At 36.3% G+C, this 18,248-nt stretch overlaps 1 protein-coding gene across 1 annotated transcript in view; it reads left to right on the top strand.

Moving 5' to 3' along the window:
* Nucleotides 1-18,248, top strand: part of DPYD (dihydropyrimidine dehydrogenase) — a 768,359-nt gene that overhangs the window by 624,642 nt on the left and 125,469 nt on the right. The gene's annotated exons all lie outside the window — the stretch shown is intronic.

Below are 18,248 nucleotides of genomic sequence, written 5' to 3'. Positions count from 1 at the left end.
TATATGAAATCTATGCCATGAAGTACTGGCGGGATTATCAAACTTGACTCTGAACTTCCTGACAGCTAAAGCAAGGAAATTACTGGCTTCATACCTTTCAAAATATAGAAATAAATTGATCATTCAGCTTCTTATGGTACAAACCTGAGGGAAATTCTTCCATTGTCTTCATGAAGGGATACTTTGAGATATAGTGCACTGTGCTCTTAATAGCACTACTACATTAAAATTACTTAATTTTTATTGCTTATACACTTGCATTTTATAATGTTGTTCAGCATAGGCCCAGTACAGTGCCTTGATGCATTATAGCATAAGCGTTTCTCTCAGGGGCCAGATAGGAAGGCTTGGATGGTATGACCTGACCCAGGGATAAAATTTTTTCACGCGATGACTAGGCCATGACCACTCAGGTAATCCTCCATTAATATGACTTCTTACTACGTAGCATTGATGGTAATTGGAAAACAGAGAGGCTAGCATCACTTATATTCTCTGGCAAGGAAGTGGAGTGCAAATATCCTGTGTTGTCAATTTGATAATCAGAGTTAACATCCTTTTATGAAATCTAAGGTGGAAATAACATGTATCTAAATGCTAATGGAGGCAGATTTCTGCTTCCAGGAAGCTGGAGTAGATGTGCTTATCCCTATGCTTCTGAGTAAGTTTGATGAAAAATCTTTATATGTAAAACTAACGTAAAGAGGCTCTGAAAAGTGGAGAGAAGGATCTGGCTAGGGCCCTCAGGACCCAAGGAACAAGATGGTGGTATTTCCTGGGTTTTCTTTTTGCCTCATATATCCCAGAACTGGATCCAAAGAAACCAGAAACAACAAGTTCAGACAAAAAAGTCTGCTCTTTCTATCCAAAGAACCAGGAAAAGTGCAGCCTAGCAAGACAGGAAACTTCTAGACAATAACTACTCTACTCTAGCCAAACACCACAGATAAAAACTGTGGCCCTGCACCCGTCCACACAAACAAAGGACAAGTGAGGTCTTAGATTCCTACCCTCACGAGGCGGTAACAAGGCAGCCCAGCACCCCCTTGGGCAATAATAATCTCCCTGCTGTGGGAAGCCTGGATTTCTACCCCTACCTGAAAGTAATGAGGTGGCCCTTCTCTTCCCCACTGGGGTAACTCCAGAGGGGGTCTAGTGAAAAATCAGGACTTTCCTCACCACTCAGCGGTAACAAGACCGCTCTCCTTCCACCACCACCATGGTGACCCCATAGTGTTGGTGAAGGCCAAGTGGGAGCAGTAATAAGGCACTTCTACCCCTCCTAACCAGGAAGGTGTTAGTGGAGTCCTGGTAAGGAGCCAGAACTCCCTTCCTCTCCCAGCAATAGCCAGGAGCTATGCCCCTCAGGTGTCAAAGGAGGCCAAGTGGGGAACCTAAGCAATAATGAGGCAGCATCCTCTCCTTCCTCTGCCAGGATAGTGTCAAAGAAAGCCAACTAAAACAGAAGGTTTAAATAAGTTCACAAGTATCTTAGCACTATACCCAAAATGTCATGGTTTCAACTGAAAATCATTCATCATACCAAGACTCAGGAAGACCTCAAGCTGAATGGTAAAAAGACAATTAATATATGCCCATGCCAAGATTACAGAGATGTTAGAATTATTTGAAAAAGATTTTAAAATAGCCATCATAAAATTGCTTCAACAAGCAATTATAGACTTGTTTAAAACAAATGAAAAACAGAAAGTCTCAGCAAATAAATAGAGGATATAAAAAAGAACCAAATGAAAATTTCAGGACTGAAAATTACAATAACTAAAATGCAAAACTCAGTTGTGTCTCAACAGCAGAATTGAGAGAACAGAAGAAAGAATCAGTGAACTGGAAGGTAGAGCAATAGAAATTAACCAACCTAAACAACAGAGAGAAAAAAGACTGAAAAAAAAAATGAACCAGAGCCTCAGGGAACTGTAGGATTATTACCAAAGATCTACCATTCATGTCTTCAGAGTGCCAGAGGAGAGGTCAGAGAAGGAGAGGAAGAAAAAGAAGTAATATCTGAAAACTTCTCAACTTTTTCAAAAGACATAATCCTACAGATTCAAGAAGCTGAATGAACCCTAAATATGATTGATCCCATACTACAACACGTCTGAGTCGAACTTTTGAAAATTTTTAAAGACCAAAGAAAAGGACCTTGAAAGCAAGGAAGAAACATCATCTCGCCTACAGGGAACAAATGATTCTAATGAAAACAAATTTTTCCTCAGAAACCATGAAGTCCAGGAAGTGGGACATTTTTTAACTGCTGAAAGAAAAGAACTATCAACCCAGAGTTCTAAATCCTTCAGGAATAAAAGGCAAATCAAGACATTCTTAGCCTAAGAAAAACTAAGAGAATTTATTGCCAGGAGACCATAACTAAAAGAATGGCTAAAGGAAGTTCCTTAAAAAGAAAGGAAATGATAAAAGAAGGTACCTTAGGACATCAGGAAGGGAAGAAGAACATGGAGCAGTATCTTCAAGAAGACTCTGGAAGATATAGTGGATGTCTAGGCTTGAATATCACCTGAATTTATTTTCGTAAACACAGAGAAATACATGGACTAGAGGATACAAGTGGGTTTTAAGTGAGTCCCTGAAAAGATGCCTGCTCGTTTTCAAATCTGTGTTCTTGGACAAGTCATACAGGGGGTGACGATGGTTGATTGTGTATCGTATGCTGGTTCTAGCTGCTGCTACATACAGTATTTCCACATACACCCAAGAGGGACATAGTTTTATACTACTTTGATTAACATCAACTGAGATTTGAAGGATGAAAGTTGTGTAGCCAAAGTTACATAAGTAGTGCTAGAGGCAGAACTCAGAACTAAGGTTTTCCCAACTGTAAAGCCAATGCTCTTCAAATTGGTCACAATGCCTGTCCCCCTCCCAGAACCTCTTAGGTGGGAATATTAGTGATGTCAGGTCTTCCCTGCCTACTCAAGGTTTACATATTCAGGCTACAGCTAATTCCTTAGAGTAAGGATTCAAAGAAGAGAAGAAATTTGAAAACATAGAAAAGTAAATCAACGTGATTTGTTCTGAGTACAGATGTGTACTCAGTGTATGGATTGTAGTATGTAAATATATGTAGAGTAGTATGTGTCTCATAAAAATATATGGTGAAATAATCACTCAAAATACAGTTTGTACTTAGGCTCATCTTGTATCAAAAAGCAGAGAATCACTCAAACTACCTGAAGAAGCTGAAGCCAGTTGTATGCTATACGTGAATGGAAATGGAAACTGGAACTTCAGGAACCAGTGGGGCAGTTCTGGGGAGAGACCTTCTCCATCTCTCTTTTGTGGGCCATGTGATTTCTTCCTCCAAGGAATCTGTAGTTCTGTCCAGTCTTTCTCTCTCCATAGCTGACTCTTTGTTTCTGCCTCCTCTGAACTTCTGCCTATGCCGTGACTCTTAGGCCCACTCCACATGGTAGTTTTTCAGCTCCAACTTCTAAATGAAATGCCTCACTAGCTTAATGTCTCTTGGCTCAGATTTTCAAAAGAGGAAGACTGTTTGGTTCAATTTGTCTTTTCCTGCCAGGCCCCATCATAAAACACTGATCGCTGGATGTATTAACTGCTTTCTGTTGAGCAGAAACACACTAAATCTTTGTTGAATGAATTTGTTAAATGAATGTTCTTGAGTTGTGGTTTTTTTTTTTTTTTTTAACCAGCTTGTAAAGGGAGGATGAAAGGGTTAACGTGATATAAAATGTGGCTGCCAAAGGACTACTGCTTCAGCTCTGGCTAGGAATGGCCCAGAGACTTTCCAGCTATGTAAAATATTGGCTCCCAAATGATTTTGTTAAAAATTTAAAGTTCCAGGCATAGCCTTTTACTGGTAGAAAATTACAGATTATGTATCAATTCTACCATTAGCTTGATTCACATTTTTATTCAACCAGAAAATATTTTTAAAGCAATTTTAGCTAAAGTATGAACTTAAATCAGTATTAAGATATATTTAGGACAACTGTGAGTGGGAAAACCCTTGAATTTAGAATTTTGGCTTGGCATTTGAGTGGGGTGGAGAATGTGTAATATTTTCATCTTCCACTGTAACTGAATTTCACCGTCCCACACCCTAGTCCTGGGTTAATCTAACCTTTCATTTTCTACACTTCCAGTCTCCTGAATATTATTAGAGAAATTCAGGTAACTCTGCCAGTTGGACTTACTCCAAATTCACAATGTTTAATGTCAGCTGGGCCTTGGGTGCTAGTCAGCATCCATTTTTATTTATCTTTTTTAAAAAAAATTCCCATAAAATTCCCTCTAACAATTAGGTCAGATCTTTTTTATACACCTCAAGGCCCTAAGCCCTTCCATTATCACCCTCCCACTTCTCTGATGCCATTTGTTCACTGGCTCTTATTGCCCAGGTCAATCCTCTTCTCTGGTTCTAGGATATTTCTCTTGAAGAGCTCATCCACTTAAATATCTACAGGTGGAAACTATCAAATCTACCTTTCTAATTATTTCTACTCAGAAGTGAATTATGTCCTGATAAAATGCATTTTTCACAAGACATGGTTAGACAAATAAAATGTATTTCAGTATCAGGGTGATGGTGCTGATAGACTGAAGTATAGAAAGAGAAGTAATGGGTACAGAAATAGTGACAAAAATAAATATTTTGATTCTGGTTTTCTTGATACACATATATAGACTATGTAGATAAGTGAGTTCACTACTGGAATAAGGATTTATACTCAAAGTAATTTCAAATTCAGTTTTAAATGAATTCAATAACTATGACCTTCTATTGACTTTAGAAAAAGTACTGACATTTCAAAAGTGGAAAGCTAGACTTTTTTTTCTAAGTTGGATAAGTGTGATAGAACATGCCTTCCTTGTTAATCAATATGCATTGCAGAGAATCAGTCATTCAATAAATATTTATTGAGAACCCACTGCATGCCTAGCATTATTCAAGGAGTTTGGAATTCTTCTGTGAATAAGAACAGGCAAAAGTCCATTACCTCACAAGCTTATATTCCTATGAGGGGAGAGATATAACATATAATAAATATAAAACATAAGTTTATTATCTGGTACCTAAGATGATAAGTACATTTAAAAAAAAAAGAGGCCTCATTGAAAAGGTAACATTTGTATAAAAAATTGCAGATGGTGAATCAGGGAAATTTTTATTGAAAGAGACACTTAGATTGTAATATCACTTGCTTAAATTTTTGCTAATTTAGAGTTTAACTGAAATATAAAAATCACAAAATATTGTAGATCACATTGCAGTTTATAAACAGAAATGCCTTTTCAGGTTTCATGTTGCATTTTAATGGGCAATTTTTTGCTTTTGAAGTCTTCTTACCATTTCTAGAAATGTATCATTTCTCAGTGATGCTGTTTATTTCTATGATCTTATTGTATAGCTTGCTTTGACAAGGATGTTAACATTTAAGTGATAAAACATCCAATAACTCCACCTTAAAAATGCTTTAGTGAATGTTGAATGTGAAAACTAATTACTAGAGAGTAATTTGGGTATTCCAGATCATTTACCTAGTACAACTCTGGAGTGAAAATGACTGTTCACTCCAGATGCAACACTTTAGTCAAGAAGTAAGGTTCAAAACCGATTATGCCTGGGCCGGCCCCATGGCCAAGTGGTTAAGTTGGGGCGCTCTGCTTCGGCGACCCAGTGTTTCACCAGTTCGAATCCTGGGCACGGACATGACACTGCTTGTCAGGCCATGCTGAGGCAGCATCCCACATGCCACATCTAGAAGGACCCACAACTAAAAGTACACACCTATGTACTGGAGGGCTTTGGGAGAAAAAGGAAAAGTAAAATCTTTAAAAAAAAAAGATTCTAGGTCTGGTTCTTGGATAGCTGCTCTTATGACTTTGTCAGTCAACTCAACTGACTTCTAATTTATTTAACTGATTCTAGTATCTTTGAAATCTGATTTTTCATCTTACTTGATAGGCTCTCATTTGTTAGAATATGCAAGTTAAAGCTATAAAAAGGACAGATGAAAATTAATGATAAATTTCAGATACTGAAATTTATAAATACTTCCTTGTTAAATTCTATTCTTAAACTCTCCATAAACTCTTAAGGTCTTAAATCTTTTGAGGGGCTACTAGGAAGAAAATAAGTTTGCTTAGGCTGTTAGTTATTATTCATGAAGAGGATAGTAGGTAAATAACTTGAATAATTCCCTTTTAAAACAATTTAAAGAGAAGACTTTAATAAATTAACACTGGCTTTTTTTTTTCCCTTAATTTTAGTTTCTTGGTCCCAGATCTAGCCTTCCTACTGAGTCTTATATCCCCTTCCTCTGACTTAAGTACTAGTCTACAATAGCTGTTAATAAAAAACTATCTAGGGATTTCTATTGTAACCAAAACCGAGACCGAGTCAGTTACTTTTAGTGATAGGTTTCATCACTAAATATTCACTCTCCTCTATTGTATATAGATAAAGAACGTAAGTACTATACCACCTTTTTTTCACTGAATGACTATGGGTTTCCGTAATTTAATTTCATGATATTGCCATTACAATTCAATCTCTTGAGGACTTTGATTCAGGACATCAAAAATTTTAGGAAACCATCAGTTCATTCATGTACAATTATGACCTGCGCCTTCATTGAGACTGTATGGGTGGGTTTTTTTATTTCATTTCTTTTGTGGGGGTTTGTTACTGAAGATAATAGAAAATCCTGGAATACCGCAGAAAGAAAGAACATAGAGGGCATTTGCTGTGAAGAGTCATAGTCACGTGACAGACACTCACTGGGCTCAGATAACTGAATCAATGTTTAGCAACAATCAAAGCTGCTCCAATGAAGCTAGTTCAAGCTAAGTGGAATTTTTTAATGCGATCAGAAAATGTATTGTTTTATTAAAACTAGATAAAAAGAAGCAATTGAAGCAGTGTGATGACACTGTTTCCACATAGGTACAGATGCCTTAGTGACATCTTCTCTTGGTCATAATGCACAGAAAGACATCAGTGCCTCAACTATATTGATGGGGGTCTTTAGGTGATAAAACTTTTCCTTACTATATTCTAAATTTTCATTGGGTAGGTGGAAAATATTTATTCAATGATTTCTTATTTTTTCTCCCATCATCATTCACTTTCAAGTCAGGCTGTAATATAGGAAGGAAGAATGGTAAAGTTATTTTAAATGGCGTTGGAACTGTTTCACATAGCTTGTTAAAATAGACATATTTTTCTTTCCACTATGCAGTTTCTTGTTTCCTAGCTTTAATGAGAGTTTCATTTACAATTTTAAGAACGACTTGCAAGTGGGTGTTTAAAAAAATAGAAACTCTATAATCTTAGAATAATATATAAGAAAAAATATGCTCTTAGTATCCATTCAATGAAATTCTAATTACTGTGTCAATTATTACATTATTTTAAATTACTTTAATGGGAGGTTACTTTAATGGAAGAGGTTTTAATTTTTGAAAAGCATCTTGATTCCAGTGCAACAATGTTGTTTATAAGCAAATAGAGGAAATTAAATGGAAACCTGCTAGGCCTTCGAATGATTACATGCTCTCCACTTGATAGAAAGATTAACATCTAGATTCAAAGGAAATTAATTGAAATTAAATCTAATCTTTTTGAAAGACAGTTTTACTATAAGAAAAAAGTAACAGTATCACACGATGGCTATTTTACATTAGAAAATAACCATGAGTGAGCTAAGTTGTTTGCAGATATAACTATGAAATTTCTGAATTTGTATAAACTCCCTTGGCTAAATTTTTTCTCCAGTCTGATCAGATCCTTTATGTTTTCTGTCCCTTTTTGCACGGTATGCAGGGATATGGATAACTAATAATTTCATTTCATCAAAGTCTTCCTCTGGTTGACCAAAGTTTTAAACTACTATTTATCCTTTTATTCTTCAGGTTAAAAAAAATCCCAGTTGTTTAGATAGTCTTATTTCACGTGTTATTTTCTAAACACTGTATTTTCTTTGTTGCTTTTCTCTGAAACTTTGCAGTTTATCAGTACCACCTGAAATGAGTTGTGATTGTACACAACTGGTTTTTAAATAACTATCTCATAACTTGTCCATCCAAAACTGTTAGAAATAGTTACTTTGGGAGGTAATATATTTTGAATACCATCAATAAGCACTCTTCATACTTTGAGAATGGATTTGATTTCCTGTAAACAAAGCTAAAGAGAGCCAAATTGAGTGAACAAAGGTGGTTGTTGAAGTGAATGAGATATACAAAGTCGGGTGTCTCTTTTTCTGTCAGTTCATAAACTGACTTTAATAAACAGTTCAAAAAGAGGTGTTACAAAATTATTCTGAGCAGTGCCAACATCCGCCCATGTGATTATTTTGAAAAAGCCACACTCATTTGGGTGTATATAATTGTATATTTATTTAAAAATCCACCTCAATATTTTACAGACTTTTTGTACAAGTTAGGGTTCAGAATTCAGACTGCATAGAGATTTAGAGAACTTCAGGCCATAGCAAATATATTGTAAAGATTTGATGAATATTACCTTCTGTTTTTCAAAAAGTCTTTTCCAGTTTTGGCTCTTACAAAGCTATGGGTGTATCAGTAAGCATTTTTAACCACATTTTACAGATTTGCAAATTTGTAATTTCCGTGAGTTTATTTCATCAGTTGGCTACCCAGTAGAACTAGAAACCATGCTTCCTGGTTGCTATTCCAAGTAACCATCCTTGTCACTGTGCTCAAGAAATGTGCTAGGAAACTGAAAGAGAAGTTCATCATAACAAACGTGAATGCTTGTTCCGCCCTTGACTTATTAAATGATGACTCATTCTCAATTCTTGAACTGCACCTGTATGTAGTTTGTTTACCCTAATCTTATAAATTTACAGGTGAGCTGCTTGCTCTTTATTAAATAGTTTATCTCTGACTTCTTTAGTTTCCAAAACTACTTTGAATTCTGAAAAATGTTTCCATGTGCTGACTAAAGGAAATTCTGAGATTTCCAGAAGACTGGCTACCCTGGGGCTTCTGCATTCTTTCTGGGGGAAACATAGAAATCCAGCTGATCAAGTTTTTAAGTATGTGAAATATGGAGGCAGAGTAAGTGACAAGGTAGCTTCAGGAAAAGCAAGAGATACATTCATGATTGATACAATATAAGAAGATAAAGCTGATTGTTGATAAAAGTCAAGTCCCTTCCTTGGGTGCAAAAACTTAATTATACATTTAAAATGGAGGCAACCATGGCAAAGAGAAGATTTTTGTGGAAAGCCATACAGGAATTTAATTGACAATGGGGTCAACAATAGTAGCATATTGATATAGCTTCCCCCAAAAAAGTTGATATGATCTTAGTTGCATTTGAACTATGATTTCTAGAAAAAGGGAAATGATGTCCTCAGTGACCTCTCATCAGATAACATCTTCATCCATCACATGGTTGGTGCACACTATGTGCCGGGCATGATTCTAGCCCCAAGGATATAAAATATTCTCAGACAACTGAGAATGCTCTCAGGAACCTTTCCTGCTAGATGCTCCCTCAAAGGAGTGATAAGATAATTAAGCCCAGACTTGAATGAGTTAAAAAAAAGTCAGCCATGCAGAGGTCTGGGAGAAAAGTGTCCCCCTGGCAGAAAGAAGAGCAAGAGCATAGACACAAAGGCTGTAGGGCACATGAGTGAGAGAAGTCTTATCCTGTTTCAGGACTGGCAAGACACAGCACAGGTGAGGATGATAGGAGATGAACAGGCAGTCATAAGCACTGGTGGACCTTGTGGGATACTCTGGGCCATGATGAAGATTTGAGATGCTATTCTATGCTCAGTGGGAAGCCATTGAAAAGTGACAAGGTCTTTACATTTTCACAGGCTGACACCACATTCCTTCTCTCTCTCCTCAGATGCAGGAGCAAACAAATGCTCAGGGGGCCCGTTCTACTTTGTATTTCTAGAGCATCTTGTCCACTTTTTAACTAATGGTTTTTACCCTCCACGATTTCAATGCTCCTCTCTTCTAGGGCTACCGCCAGCCTCCCTCACCCTCGGTTAGCTGGCTTGAAAGTATTTTTTGACTTTTCCCAAAGATCATGACCCCAAAAATGTGCCTTTATCAACACGAACCCATCACTTCTAGAAGAAACATCTCTAAGCGCATGTACTGTTCATGGTAGAACGTCATCATCAACTGCCTGTGCAAAGAAAGACATTATTAAATATTCACCTAAAAATCAGACTAACACAAATCTCTTTCCTGAATCATTCAGTTCTATCATGTGCTTAATATATTTGAATTTTTCCCCAAGGGTTCAGATCAAAATAGATTGTTTGTGCCATTCAAGTATTTCTCTTGGAAGAAAAAATGAAAATACAGACCACAAAAAGACATTTCACAGTTGGTTCCTCATAAGTGCCTACCTCCCTAAGAGTTTCCAATCATGACATTCAATTTTTTACCCCACTATTTTGCTTTGTGTATGCTGTCCCAATTCTTTATCACTTTTCTTAATTATGTTTTTGAAATGACACTGAATTATTAGGTTATTATGATAATGATATTCCTGGGTTATGGCCACTCTTCTTTTTAAATGACTTCTCTCTCGGCCTTATGATTACTATCCTTATTCTAATGGGTACAAAACAGATTTAGATATTTTTCCAGGCTATTTTAAGACTGGTTGCTTTGATTTTTTTAATGCATCTTTATGTTTTGGAGGAGCATTATGTCTTTGCAATCGTAACAAGCCAAACCTTAGAATCTTTTATCCTCCTGACACCTATAAACGTGTGTGTCATGTTTGGTCATCACCCTTACAATGTATTCACAACAAACTGGGCTCTCTGAAGTCACCTTCTTTTGCAAAGATCCAGTCATCATTTTAGTTGTGGCGCATTATGATTTTACTCTGGTTTTTCTTTTTTTTTGTTTTTGTATTGAGATACTGCTGATTTTTTTCCTAGCTCATCTTATGGAGCAGATTTAAAAAGGTCTTATTTCTAACCATCTTCAAAGATTAGAAAATGTGAAGATTTTATTTATTCACTTTCTGATCTTGATCTAGGATGTGTCTAAGGCTGAGGTAGAGTAGAAAAAAGGAGGAGGGTGGAAAACATCGTTAGACGGTAGCTGCACTACAGAATGCCGAGAGCTCTAAGCCAAGGATATAACTGAGCTCTGAGAACTGCTTTATAAAGGCTAATGGTATCTCTACTTAGTAAGGTAAAATTGAAGCTGAATAGTTCTGCCTTAGGGCTCTATATCACTGCCTAATACATGGCTTTTGTTTTGTTTATTTTGAAAACCACTGTTCTCAAGTTCCTTGTTCTTAATGCATTCATTTAAGAAACCCTGTTGTTGGTCCCTAGCATTTTTCAGAAACCTCAGTTGATTCTAGAAGATTCTTCACAGTATTTATGTGACACTGTTATGTATGCAGATAGTTCTATTGCCATGGATAGTATGGTAGTCAAGAGAAGGAGCTTTGAAGTTCCACAAATCCTTTGCCCAACTCCTGGCCCTCAACATTTAACAGCTGGATAAATTTGGACTAATTATTTAACCTCTGTAAACCTTGATTGGATTCATCTGTGAAATGGAAGTTATTGTACTATCTCATTGGATTGTTGTCAGGGAGAAATGATGTTTAATATGTTAAAGGGACTATCACAATTCAGAGTCCCAGTCCCTGAGGTATCTCCCTCCTGCTTCAGCCACCCTGGTCCTGCCACCCTCCTGCCTTCCAGCAATGCCTGGCACATGAGAAAGGCCTCAGCACCTGGTCCGGCTCTAAGGTTGGTTCTAAAATGAATATCAACTCTGATTGTATCTGTCTCTAATTATAAACTCCTAGAAGAAAGAATACCAGGATTATATAATTCTAGTCATGCAATTGACATTTATTAAAGGTTTTCTTGGTACAGATGATAATGATTTACTGAGGAATAAAGAATAAGCAAACAATTTGGGTGCACATTTATGTTTGCAGTACTAATTGTGATTCTTGATGCAAATCATGATTATGAAAGAAATTACAGTAAAATATAAAAGATCATACAGGCCTAAGGATACTTTTTAAAGACTTTTATTAGAAATCACAGCTGTGTCTCCCATTTACAAGTTTAGAAAATCAACGATAAGTTTAATGTACAGGAGAAGTTGTAAAGGAAATTGCTGTCAGAATCTCTCTCCAGTTCAAGCGACTCCTAAATCACAATTAAGAAACCAGGTTTAGGCCACATGACTTCTGTCTAGACTAGGAGCACAGTCAAGTTCAGCATTCAAATATAAGCTTATGATCAATTCCCCCAGATGAAAGGATTATTATCAATTAAGAGTTTGACACAAACATAAGGAAATCTGGATTTTGTCAGAAGTATTCTGCACAGATGTCCATAAATATTTACTGGATTTTTGCATCTTCTTCTCACACTTACACTCTTAAAAAAAAGATCATCTCTGAAATAAACTGTTTACTTATATGTTAAAAGTTTGCTCTAGGAAAGCAAATCATATCATCAATGTTCTCCAAGTAAAATGCTTTTAGAGGAAATTTTTGAATGTTCTATTGCAGACTATTCAACAAATTGTAATTTTAGATAGAGGACCAAATGGATTTCTGTTTTATCTCAGTAAAAAAATCATTCAAGAGCTCGGCTCACTAGAAATATTTATCTGTGCATCATGTATGTGTTTTATAGCATCAAAGTTACAGTTCAGTCGATTTCTAAAAGGCTTTTGAGACAGAGACGTGAATTTTTACAGATTCTAATTACAAGTTAGAAGTCATCTCACTGTGGGAAATTAAAAATGGAGACAATTAGAGAAAATTCCAGTTGAAAGAAAAATGCATTATGGAAAAAGCAATAAAAGTACAAAAAAAATAGGAAAGTAAAATCACTTCTCAGTAGCCTCTATGATTCAATTGTAGATCAATAGCGTGTAGTTAATGCATTACCAGGAGAGCATTAATTTGCAATTACCGCAGGTGATCTGATCCTCTGTGTTCTGTCCGTTGACACAAATGACCTTTTGTTGAAAGAGATTCTGTAGTCATTGTTTTGAATAAAGCAACAGAAGGGCAAAAGGAAAGTATAGGTCACTTTCAGTCATAAGTATCTTACAAAGTGGGAACCTTTGTAAGTGTAGCCCCAAATAGTCATGTAATGGAGTATAATGAGCCTAAGCATGGGTGTGTCTGTTTGTGTACAGGATGCATGGAATATGTGCTGTATGATAGTGGGTAAAATGATTCAAGGTGAAACTACAAATGCCTTGAAGTAAGCATAAAATTAAGCAGACCTTTCATAAACCTCTGCAACAAGGGAAAAATATAAGAGACTGGTTCAACTAAGTGTGTATTTTGCAATGCTTCCTTTTGAACTGACAGACTGTAGCCTGGGAGGTAGAGAGTCCGATGCCCCAACAACCACGTATTCTTGAAAAAAAGTGGACCTCAGTTCTTTAGAGACCATATTATAATCATAAACCATGTGGCAAAGACCCAAATGGCCTTGTCCAAAGTCTGATGCTCAGGCAGTGCTACCAACATCAGAACTGCCAACTACACACAAGAAGCCTCAGAAGACTGCACCTTACTGTTGAATGATTCAATACAATGAAAATGCATCAAAGTGCTTGGGGTGAGATCCTAGCTGTACTGCTCATTAGCTGTGTGACATTGGCTTCCTTCGATGTGTGAACTTTTTATACTTCAGTTTTGTTATCTGTAAAGTGGGGATAATAATGATACCTACTTCGTAGGCTGGTTGTGAGGATTAAATGTTATCACATGTAAAGCACTAAAAACCGTACCTGCAGGAAAGTACCCCACAGACGTTAGATTTTAATGATGGTCATCATCATCCTCATCATCCCCTCACTAGTATTTTTATGCATTGACAAAGAATTTTAAAACAAAACTTATAGCCCTCTATTCTAGCTTTTGACTAGCGTGTATCTTAGCTCAGGTTGATTGAAAACAGGGCCTGAGGAAAGGGTCAAGTGCTGATGTTTTGTTTGAAGGTAAAATCTAGGGTAGCTAGAGTAAAAGAAAATAGCAATGAGACAAAGATGGTATTTGAATACAAGTGAATGCATCATGGAGTTGGCTACTGCTTCATAAGCTGCCAAGAGATGCAGGCAGTCAATTGGCCACATGGAACGTCTCCAGATAGACTAGATAGAAAATAGTGCCTTGAGACAATTCATCACAGGGAAAACAGAGAGAAAATTTATCTGCCATTCCCTTTGGCTTCTCTCTCTCTCATTGGTGAAAGTTCATCTTTCTAGAGAATTAACTCCCCCATCCTTCTGGGTTTTATCATCCTGAGAAAGCCTGCTCCCACACCCTGTGGTGCGGCCCTTTGGCATTTCATCCAGGATACTAATTTCTTCTACACATCTGGTTATCAAGCCCCTGCTTGTATATTCATAGTGACAGATAAATTATTACCTTATAAAATTATAAGCAAATTCTGCCTCATAATTTGGAAAACCTACTTCCATATATCCTTTATCCGTTGACCCTACATCTTTTTAAAACTAAATAGAATATGCCCATGTTATTTTTTAAAAAGCACAGAATTTCAGAAATGGAAACCTTATCAATACAGAGTTAAATATTTTCGTATTGTGCTTACTATCTTTGCTTATGACTATAGATAGTAACACAGGTAAGTAAAATAGCATTCAGTTTTATAATATTTTTACCATACTGCAACCTAGATCAGTCACTCCCAGAATGAGACACAGAAGGCTAAGAAGTTGAGTGGTCTCAGATAAAAATGGCTTGCTGTTAGGGAACTAAATGGGTAGCCCAAGACTTCCTGGAACTTGGAGAAATTAGGACAGCAGTGACCTAAGCATGGAGAAGTGCTCCCTGCTTATAGCTGGAAACGTAAGAGAAGTGCTCTGAGGTGCTTTCAGTAATGGAACTTTAAAAACTGACTAGCATGCAAAACATCTAAAGTTATTAATCGGAAATATATCTGACAAGCAAATGGGACTTGTGCCTCTCTAGGAAAGCATCTAAAATGGGCATTGTAGTGATTTGAGAAGGGGAATGTCATTGTTTGGCTCTTTTCTCATTCATTCCTTAGTCAGAAGCACCAATGATCATCCAAAGAGTCAAGAAAAAGAGAAAGCAGACAAAGAAACAAATAGATGAGATAAGGAAATGGGAGGAAGAAGGTCCTTATGGTCAAGTAGTTTAGAACTGAGTGCAACTTTATGAAAGAAAACAACTTATCTCTACCAGTTTCTATTTTTTTCCCATGGATAGGTACAGTTTATAAATAAATGAAACCACTGCTTAAGTTAGTCAGTTGAAGTCCCATTTTTGACTGAAGTTGACTGGTGGGTCAATCTGGCCATTTGGAGTCTTAAACATTCTAATTATGTGTAAGATCTGTAGTTTGATTTTCATAGCACCTGGCATTCTAGTTCCTGGACATTGTGACATCTGTCTTAGACCAGTATAATATAAGAACTGATAATTAAAAGAACATAAACAGCTTCCCAAAGCCTAACTATAATCATAACCAGGCTATAAGTACATTATAATTTTATAAATAATAATAAAAAAACAGTTATATTGGCTAACGCTTATATAGAATTTACTATAGTTTTGTAAGATACTTTATGCCAGACACTTTTTAAGCTAATAATTACATTAATTCATTTACACCTCTAATAGTCCTCTGAGATGGGTATTAGTATTGTCCCCATTCTGTAGACAAGAATGTTAAGGTACACAATGGTAAGTGGCAGAGCTGTTATCTAAACTCAGACAATTTGGCCTAGCGTCTATGATTTTAACCCCTATACTGTGTTGACATTTTTGCCAACTGGAATGACTATTATCAAAAGGTAAACAATATTTAGTGCTGGTGAGGATATAAAGAAACTGGAACCCTCATATATTGCTTGTGGGAATATAAAATGGTGCAATCACTTTGGAAAACAGTTTGGCAGTTTCTTAGAAAGTTAAATGTAAATTTACTATACAACCCAGAACTTCCACATCTAGATATCTATCCAAGATAAATAAAAACATATATCCACGAAAAGACTTGTACACAGATGCGCGTAGCAGCATTGTTCCTAATACTCAAAACCTGGAGACAATCCAAATTCCCATCAACTGGCGAATGAATAAACAAAATGTGGTACATACTTAAAATGGAATGCCAGTCAGCAATAAGATGGACTGACACCATAACTGCATAGATTGTTTTAACATGTGTAACGAACACTATGTTAAGTGAACACTAGCAGACACTAAAGACTGCAGTATTTGCATTATGTAATTCCATTTATGTGAAATGATCCGAAGTGGCAAATCTGTGAAGACAGAAGACAGATCAGTAGTTGCCTGCAGTTTGGAGAGCAATGGGGAGAGTGACTATAAAAGAGCACAAGGAAACTTTCGGGTGATGGAAATATGTTAAAATGAAGTTGTGGTGATGATTGCCTGACTCTAAATTCACTAAAAGTCATTGACTTGCACGCTTGTAATAGATGAGTTTTATGGAATTAAAATATACCTTAATAATGCTGTTTTTAAAACCCCCACATACGTTAGAGATAGATAGCTTAAGTACTGTATGTAACAAACTTACTAAGTACTAAAGGTTTGAAATCTAGATTAAGAGTCATTCATAGTGAAAAACCTGGAAGATAAACAAGGGAGATATCAATAATGCTTGAGAGTTCTGTTCTTTAGTCTTACTAGAAAAATGACATAATACCTTTTATAAGAATCCATTATTTATACTATTATTGGTATCTCAAGTGTAATTAAATTAAATAAATGTTTATGAACTCTGCCAAATTTAAAAGCAAGCACATTCAAATAAGTCTGCCTAATTAAATCATCCTTAGTAGAGGCATTCCTAGATTTCCAAATGTCCCATGCATTAGAGTATTAACATTAGACTATTTTCTTAAAAATAAACACTCATTATAGTTGGTATGAATGCTTATGTCAGGTGCAATTATTTTAATTTTTAAAACTATACATTACTTATGAAAAGTTAAATAGAACAAGGAGAGATTGGCTTTGACGGTATCATTAACTAACATCTGTTGAGAATATCAGTGATGAGGTTCATGTTATCAGGCAGTGTTATGTCCATTCATTCTATGAATAGTTATTGATTGTCTGTTAGGTTCCAGGCACAGTAATCAGAAATAAACATATAAGAAAATGTGAAATAGTGATAAGTGCTATGCAGAGAATTTAAATTAGAAAATGTGATAGTGACTGGGTGGCTGGATTGTCTAGTTGGAGAAGTCCTCTCTCGAGAGTGACATTTAAGTGGAGAACTGAATGAGAAGATTCACCCAGCCATGTGAAAATATGGAGAAGAGCATTAAAGGTAGACTGGGCAAAATCCCAAGGCAAAAATAAAGGAATGAATGACAAAATAAAAAGCCATGCTCCAAAAAGGCCAATGTGGCTAGAGCATCGTGGGCATGAGAGAGAAGTGAGCAGGCACCAGATCACACAGTACTTTATATCAGGTGTTCCCATTTTTTAAAAGTGAGGTGAAACATTGTTGGTTTTAAGTAGTGGTCAGATATGCTCTAATTTATGTTTTAAAATAATCATTCTAGTTATTGCATAGATAATTAGCTTTGGGATGGTCAACAGTGGAAGGTGAAAGCTATTGCAATAGTCTAGTGAGAGATGATGATGGCTTTGAGTAACAAAAAGCAATGGATGTGGAGAGAAATAGATTCACAAAATATTTGAAGTAGTTCAAAGGAACTTGCTGAGAAATTGGAATTTTGTGGACAGGAAAAGAAAGGAAAGAGGAAGGATTTCTAGATTTTTAACTACTGGAGAAGTAGGTTGCAGAGAGTGGGAAAATTAAGAATGCTATTCTGCCCATAGTTAAGACGCCTAGGAGACACGTTAGTGGAGACATCAGATAGGCAGTTGCATCTCCTTTTTTCTATCCTACTTTCCAGAGAGGTACCAAGCCTACAAATGTATGTACAACTCAGTCCTGATAAATGAATGTGTGTCTTCTTTCCCAACAAGGATGTGCATTCCTTTCTACTTCTTATGAGTGCCTCACAATGTTTAGAAGAATATTAGGCACCGAGTGGATACATGGATACATGCTTGTGCATAGATGCTGAGAGTTGAATGAGTAGGTGGATGTCTAGATCAATGAATGTTTAGAAATAGACAATAAGCATCTGGGTGTTGAATAGTTCAGAGGCGAGTTTTAATTATGTCTTATCATTTTCAGATATAT

Source organism: Equus asinus, chromosome 16, assembly GCF_041296235.1.
Source record: "Equus asinus isolate D_3611 breed Donkey chromosome 16, EquAss-T2T_v2, whole genome shotgun sequence".
Taxonomy (NCBI): domain Eukaryota; kingdom Metazoa; phylum Chordata; class Mammalia; order Perissodactyla; family Equidae; genus Equus; species Equus asinus.
Note: the sequence above shows the minus strand (reverse complement) of the source record. Positions and strands in the feature narration are given on the sequence as shown.